Below are 7,771 nucleotides of genomic sequence, written 5' to 3'. Positions count from 1 at the left end.
CACAAAATAATAACACCAAGCTCTCAGTTCTTTAAGCACAACTAAAGAAAACGTTGCCACTAGCAAGGAATAATTATTTTTTGATATATACAACACACATTCTTTTTGTAAGTTATAGTTTTTTTCCTTTCTTTTCAAGACCATTTTCTTCTTCTTCTTCATATTTATTCAATTCCTTATAAGTGGATCTCATAACTTTTCACAAACAATGCACCTTTCTTAAAATTTCTAAGTTTCACTCAAAAAGTCAACCTTACCTCCACTTAGCTTTTAATTATGAGCACCTAATTTTTTCCCTACACAGAATTGCTCCTAAAAATACCTCAAAATAATTTCCAATCCTTTATTATTTTGTAGAACTTTAGGGATCTTTATTTTTGTTTGTTTGCATTTTATTGAATTTATTTGCATTTTTGCATAGCGAGAATATCCTAAGTCATAAAATAATATTTGTTGTCTTCCATTAATTGCATTTTAGGGATTTAATTACATTTTAACATTAACCACATATTAAATTGCATTTTTAAGACACCAAAATCACAAAAAATACATTTAGCTATTTCTGCATTTTAGGTTTAATTTCTTATTTCCATTTATTAATTTGCAGCTCTAATTAGGGTAAATATTAGGTAAAACATATAAATAGGTTAATTGTGTAAAATAGGATGTAATTAGGAATTAAATTTAAAATTGGCTAATTTTAAAATTTGAGGAAAGAAGAAAAGGAGAGGGACTTGTTAGTCTTACACTCAAACTGGGCCAAACATCCAATGGCCTAATTGCTTTTTAACTCACCAGCCCATTTCCATCTTTACCCGATCCAGGTCCCTCAGCCCCTAGAACACAAGACGATGTAGTTATACATTTAAACTATATCGTTTTGGTTCAATTTGATTTTTAATAAAAGTGAAGTCCAAAAATTCAATCTTTCAATTCCTCCCCAAATTATCTTCAAATCCTGTCCTCTCCTGGGCGTTCAGAGGTCGCCTATGCCGCCTACCACCACTCCAACCACTGTTGACCACCGGCCGGAAATTGCCTCTATCGGCGAAGTCAACCAAACAACCTCAAACCATTATTTTTCTTCTCCTCTCCTCCCCCTCTACACTCTTCTGCCCCAAATGTCACTCCATCATTACCAAATTCGAAACCCTATCCTGTTCGTTCCCTTCTTGATTTCATCGACCATCATCGATCAATAAGTCTTAATAGTTACATCATTAGATAGATCTTAGAGAGATCAATCTAGTGATTTAAGTATCTATTCATTCAATGAATGTCAGTGCCGATCAACTCATCATTGATCGACCGGAGTTCATGCAAAAGCCCATCCATGCCACTGCCTAACCTCCCAATAGCCCTTACTCATGGTAGATCCACCCATTGGTGGAAATTCGTAAGTAATAAAGCTTTAAACTAGCTTAGTGAATATGAAGTTCAAGGTGGTTCTAATGGAGAAAGGTCCGTTGGTGGTTAGATACCACCAAATCATGCACCATCTAGTCTCACCTGGTTCTACTTTACTCCGATAGGTACACTCTTCTCTTTTGTTTCTTTTGTGTTTATTATTATTATTATTGTTGTTGTTGTTGTTGTTGTTGTTATTGTTGTTGTTGTTGTTGTTGTTGTTGTTGTTGTTGTTGTTGTTATTGTTGTTGTTGTTGTTGTTGTTGTTTTTTGGTTTCTTTTTATCTCTACTTAGTTAAGAAAGGCACACATGACTATCTACTAATTTTATATTAGTTGTTAACCACGATTAGTAGCAGCCACTGCATGTTAAGAGCATTTAGACTTCTTAAGCGATTGTTTGAATGCATTTGATGTTGGTCACATGATTAATTATCACTAAGCATGTTTAATTGTGTTAATTTCATGTTTTAGTCATTAACTTCTTTTAACTTTAGTATTTGGTCACTGTCGTTTATTAGCATGACAAAATAGTTTCTTAACTTGATTCTGCGATTTTGTTCAATAATGGACATGCCTTTTAGGATTTAGGTATTTCTGAATTGGACTTAGGAAGTTGGACTGATTAAGCAAAAGATTTGATAAAAGGGGTAATGGATCCATGCCCAATCTTATGTGGTCAGGTAGGTTTAAAATAAAAAAAAGAGATAACAATGATAGGTAAAGTGAAGAACGTAAAAAGGCATTCCTCAAAAGAAAGCTAAGAAATACAAAATGAATAAATTAATGTTTGGCTTGATCATCTACTTGCCACCCCCACGCCGCCCGTGGTCACAAATTTGATTCGAAGTTAGGTTTCCAATTCATATCCTCCCAGTGGAGTGAAAAGTAACGGAGTTGGTAAGCGTCGTGCCACGACATTAAATGCGGCGCTTGGTAGGAGGCAACCCATCGTCTCCAAAATTTTAAGTCATTTTTTAAATTTTCATTTTTAGAATAGGTTAGTATATTATTTTTGACTAATCTGCAGAGTTTTAGAATTTTCAGAGTTGATTTGAGAAGTTTGAGGTGTTGGAAGAACAACAAACAGTGGATTCCCAATTTTCTATCTAGACTTTAGTTTAACCGCATCTTCAGAAATATTCTCGCAGGTGCAGAACCACAGAAGCGAGAAAAGTGTAGTAGAAGCGAAACTTACACAGAAGTAGATTCCTAACCGCATAAGCGGAGCCGCAGAAATGTTCAAATATCTGTAGATGCGACTCGTCGGATAATTTTAAAGATCCAATATGCCCTTCAGCAGGTCAGAGTCTGAACTCTATTCTCCCAACCCAAAACCCCTCTCATATTTCACACAAGGAAACTATTACTCGAATCCTACTGCCTACACACAAGGAAATCAGGTAATCATCTTTTTCCCTTTGTCTCTTAGCTACTCTCTCTTTTTCCCCGATTTTCTTCTTCTCTCGTTATCTTATACTTTTATGCATAGCTATTTCCCACAGCCTCTTTATCCCATCTCGATAATTGTTAGTGTTCGGGTGAGGAAAATTGGTTAAGTGTAGTTGTAGAAGTCTGAGTACCCGATTACTTTAAAGGATCAAAACTCTCTCGTTTCTTGCTAAGTGTTCGGTGATTTATTCGAGAGAAATTTATGTGCTAAGTGCCTTGAGATCATGTGTAATCAAGTTGTGTAATCATGTAGTGCACAAATTTAGAAGTCTTGAGTATAACTTTTGTGCCAAAAACGTGATTTGAATTGAAAAGAGTCGACAGTTTCTGGGCCCTTCAAAATCTGGTGAAAATCGCTTTTGTGAAGTAAAGGCTGCATATGCGTCCTGCACCTATGATGAATTGTTAAGCAAGTGCGAAATTGGCTGAGATGTGAAAAACCGAAGAAGCAAGACTTTTACCACATATGTGGAACCGAACTTGCGATGAAAGTTCTGCAGGTGCAAGTTTATGTTGAGCAGTGAAAATCATAGAAGCGGAACCGCACCTGCGATGCTTCTTCCGCAGGTGCGATGACTGGCCAATTTTTGCAAAACTAGTAGCTTTGCAACTATGGCTTGCTCGGCCCATTTGGCTCGATTCTTTGGACTAATTGATGTATTTTGAATTTCTTAACATGACTATAATGCCCGACTAACTTTGTTTTGATTTTTTAGGTACTTTGAACTTAAAATATGGACTCAAAGATGAATGAAAATATGGCACATGATCTTGAAATTGAAGAAGAGGCTGTAGAAGAGCAATTCGACAATTATCGCTTCATGTCCATTGATTGTCACCACTGATACTATGACAATCTTCTTATAAAGAAGGTCCTACTGGAAAAGGGGATCTTTGGGGATAGATTAGCCGAGCTACTTCCAGATTTCTATGACCGTCTATAGACCACTGGTTGGAATTGTTTCATGCCTACTCCGTGTGATGAAAATTAGGAATGGGTTTGTGAGTTTTACACCAACCTTAAGTGTATAAACTTCAACGACCCACAACTCACCATAAGGGCAAAATAGTGTGATTTGGACTTGAGCAGATCAATGATGTTTTTTGGGCTTCCAAAGCATCCACTTGAGTCGGTACGAGAAAAAAAAACATGCTCAAATAGAGAGTGGCTAGCATCTAAAAGTTATCCCTCAAACAAGAGAGCGAAGTGGGCCAACAAGAGGAAGGGTTTAAAATTCGTTGACTTCACAGCTGAGGTCAAGATGTGGCTTTACATCATCTGTAATGGAGTCTCTTCTTATGGCAATGTCTCTGATGTTTCATATGTCAGGTGCATGATGATTGCATGCATACTTGATGGCATTCATGTAAATGTCAATTATTATATCTTTTAGGAGCTAAAAGAGTACTTGCTACAAGACAATCCAAGCTCGATGTTCCCTTCGTTAATCATAGAGTTATGTCGGCAGGCAGATGTTGATGTGCGTAGCACCTATCGTTAGTTACCGGCCAACAAATCCTTTCATCTATTGAGAGTGACTGGTGAGGGTAGTGCAGTAAAAAGCAAGAAGAGGAAGATCACCACAGTTGTTTGACCAGAGTCCTCACAGGGATACTACCCGAGGGACCATTTGGGATGCTGAATTCCTAGCTTGTCTCCATTCGTGACTTAGTGTTACAACTCCCGAATGGACTCTTGCACTCCTGGTCTATGCCTGAGTATTGTACTAAAGAAGAGATGAAGACATAGGTAGAGGACCAGAAACAACAGGCAGAGTCTCATGAGAAGTTAGCAGATTCTATTAGCAGGCTCGAGGCAGCATATGGCAATATGGCCAAGGTCCCTGATGATCTTCAGGAAGACTTTCAAAAGATAGAAAAATAAGAAGAAGGAAAAATTCATGATAAAGATGTGAAGAGGCATCAAGGCCATCTTCAAATGGGGGCAGCTAAAAAAGAAGATACCGGTCAAGGACAAAGACGACAGTGAGGAGTATTCCTTCTTGTTCAATGATGATAATGTTGATGATTACACTCAAATTACACATATATAAATGGTGTAAGACGGTCTATACCAAATATAATAATCTAACTAGGTTGGGGTCAAATCCCACAGGGAATAGGTGTGAAAAGGTTACTTGAGTAGTGTGAAACTTGACTTAAGCCGTAGTTCTACTCCGTTAGTTTAAAAAGAGCTTTGTAATTGTGAATTGTCAAGAAAAGTTATTTTGTTAAGAGAATTGATTAATTTGATTAAGAAACCAAGGTTGTGTCTCCATCAATGGAATATAATACTATCGGTATTAATATGACATATTTCTAATGGAAGGACTTTTGCTATGAAAATGGTTCCTAAATGACTACCCAATATTTTTCAATAAGTTGGTAGTATTTCCTCTTTATGATTTTCCCAAATATAAAAGAGTTACAATTGAGAACAACCAATTTATGCCAAGTAGAACCCACTTATCCCTAAGCGATTCTATTAAATAAGGTTTAAAGCCTTGAGTTCCTGCTATTCAATTCTACCAAACTCTAACCCAGTTTTCCAAGTAAAGATAGAGTAAAATGGCACTAGTCAATGTTTGCAACCATTGACCATAAATGAAGTATGAGAAATGAATAGAAATCAACCAACCATTATATATATATATATATATATATATATATATATATATATATATATATTAAATGATAAACACCCATTAACATTACACCCACTTAGGGTCCACAACCTTAGTATTTAAAGTTAGTTACTCATACTAGAATACAAGAACAAAGTAATAAATAAAGTCATAAAGCTTACAAAGATGACAAAGTCTTGGATTCTCTATCAAAAGCTTCCAAAATAATGGTGTATTCAATTCTCTAAGTGTAGCCTCTTTTTCAGACAAGATGGTCCACAAAAACTCTAGTAATTCTATTTATTATGGCCCAAAATTCCTGGACAAAAAGTGATAAAAATGACCCTCCAGGTTAAGTCCGCGACCGCAAAATGGGCCGCAGAATGAAATCCATAGTAACCCGCTCCCATTTCCACTCTGGAATCTCTAGCCTCTGAAGCAATCCACTTGGCTGCTGATGCTCATACTTCACCTGTTGACAATTTAGGCACCAAGTTACATACTCCACTATGTCTTTCTTCATCCTCCACCACCAGTAGTGCTGCCTCAAGTCCTGATACATCTTAGCAACACCCGGATGAATGGAGTACCGCGAACTGTGGGCTTCCTAAAGAATCAACTCATGCAAACCATCTATAATGAGCACACATAGCCTGCCCTGCATCCGTAACACACTGTCATCCCCGATAGTGACCTCCTTGGCATCCCCGGGCTAAATTGTGTCCTTGAGGACAAGTAGAAGGGGTTGTCATACTGACGCTCTCTGATACGATCATATAGAGAAGACCGAGAAACCACATATGCCAAAACTCGACTCGGCTCCGAAATATCCAATCTAACAAACTGGTTGGACAAGACCTGAACATCCAATGCTAATGGCCTTTCTGCTGCCCGTAGATATGCTAAACTTGCCAAGCTCTCCGCCTTACGACTCAAGGCATCAACCACCATATTAGCCTTCCCGGGATGATACAGAATGGTGATATCATAGTCCTTAACCAACTATAACCATCTCCGCTGCCGCAAGTTAAGATATTTCTATTTGAACAGATGTTGTAGAATCTGGTGGTCAGTATAAACCTCACAAGAGACAATGTACAAATAGTGCAGCCAAATCTTCAAGGCATGAACAATAGCTGCTAACTCATGGTCATGGACATAATAGTTCTTCTCATGTATCTTCAGTTGTCTAGACGCATAGGTAATAACCCCACCGTCCTGCATCAACATCGCGCCGAGGCCAACATGTGACGCATCACAGTACATAGTGTAAGACCCTGAACCCGTAGGCAACACCAACACTAGGGTTGTAGTCAAAACAGTCTTGAGCTTTTGAAATCTCTCCTCACACTCCTCGTTCCACCTCAACGAAGAACCCTTCTGGGTCAATATGGTTATAGGTGCAGTAATAGATGAGAAACCCTCTACGAAGCAACGATAATACCCTGCCAAACCAAGAAAACTCCGGATCTTAGTAGTTGAAGACGGTCTAGGCCAACTCTGCACTGTAAAAACCTTCTTAGGATCTACCTTGATCCCCTCACTCGACGCTAAAAGACCCAAAAATGCCACTGAATCAAGTCAGAATTCACACTTTAAAATTTTTGCATACAACTTATTTTCTCTCAAGGTCTGGAGCATGGTCCTCAGGTGCTGCTCATGATCCTCCCGGCTCCAGGAGTACACCAAGATGTCGTCAATAAACATAATGATGAATGAGTCAAGATATGGTTGGAATGCACTGTTCATCAAGTGCATGAATGTTGTTGGGGCATTGGTCAGCCCAAATAATATCACAAGGAACTCGTAATGACCATACCGAGTCATGAAGGCAGTCTTCGGAATATCGGCTCCCGAATCTTGAACTGATGATAGCCTGACCACAATTCAATCTTTTAGAACACTCTGGTACCCTGTAGCTGATTCAATAGGTCATCAATACGAGGAAATGGATACATGTTCTTCACTGTAACCTTGTTCAACTGTTGATAATCAATACACATGCGCATAGAACCATCCTTCTTCATTACAAAGACATAAGTGTTATGCGTAATTGGAGAATGTGATTTGAAGATGATACCGATGCTAATTGGATTTTAAATGTTAGAACCTCATTGAGTTTGTGGTTTTGATTTTAAATGACCACTCATTTTAGTCTCCTTTGCTTTAGTTTTTGTATCATTTTATTATAATATAAGGTTATTTATGGTGTGCATTTCCAGATTTTCAGGTACAATGTCTTTAAGCAGAGAATCAAAATCAATTGAAGTGAAATGGAGCTAAAATAG

The 7,771-nt window shown here is 37.8% G+C and overlaps 1 long non-coding RNA gene across 2 annotated transcripts; it reads left to right on the top strand.

The window, feature by feature from the left end:
- Positions 1-898: 898 nt before the first annotated feature.
- On the top strand, positions 899-5,120 carry LOC104119422 (uncharacterized). Of its 2 annotated transcripts, none has more exons than XR_004503215.2 (2): positions 899-1,532; positions 2,559-5,120. It is a non-coding gene; the product is annotated as an uncharacterized lncRNA (long non-coding RNA). The 2 variants fall into 2 exon arrangements; XR_004503216.2 differs by having other exon boundaries at positions 2,545-5,120.
- Positions 5,121-7,771: the final 2,651 nt, after the last annotated feature.

This window comes from Nicotiana tomentosiformis, chromosome 7 (genome assembly GCF_000390325.3).
Source record: "Nicotiana tomentosiformis chromosome 7, ASM39032v3, whole genome shotgun sequence".
NCBI classification, from domain to species: Eukaryota; Viridiplantae; Streptophyta; class Magnoliopsida; order Solanales; family Solanaceae; genus Nicotiana; species Nicotiana tomentosiformis.
Note: the sequence above shows the minus strand (reverse complement) of the source record. Positions and strands in the feature narration are given on the sequence as shown.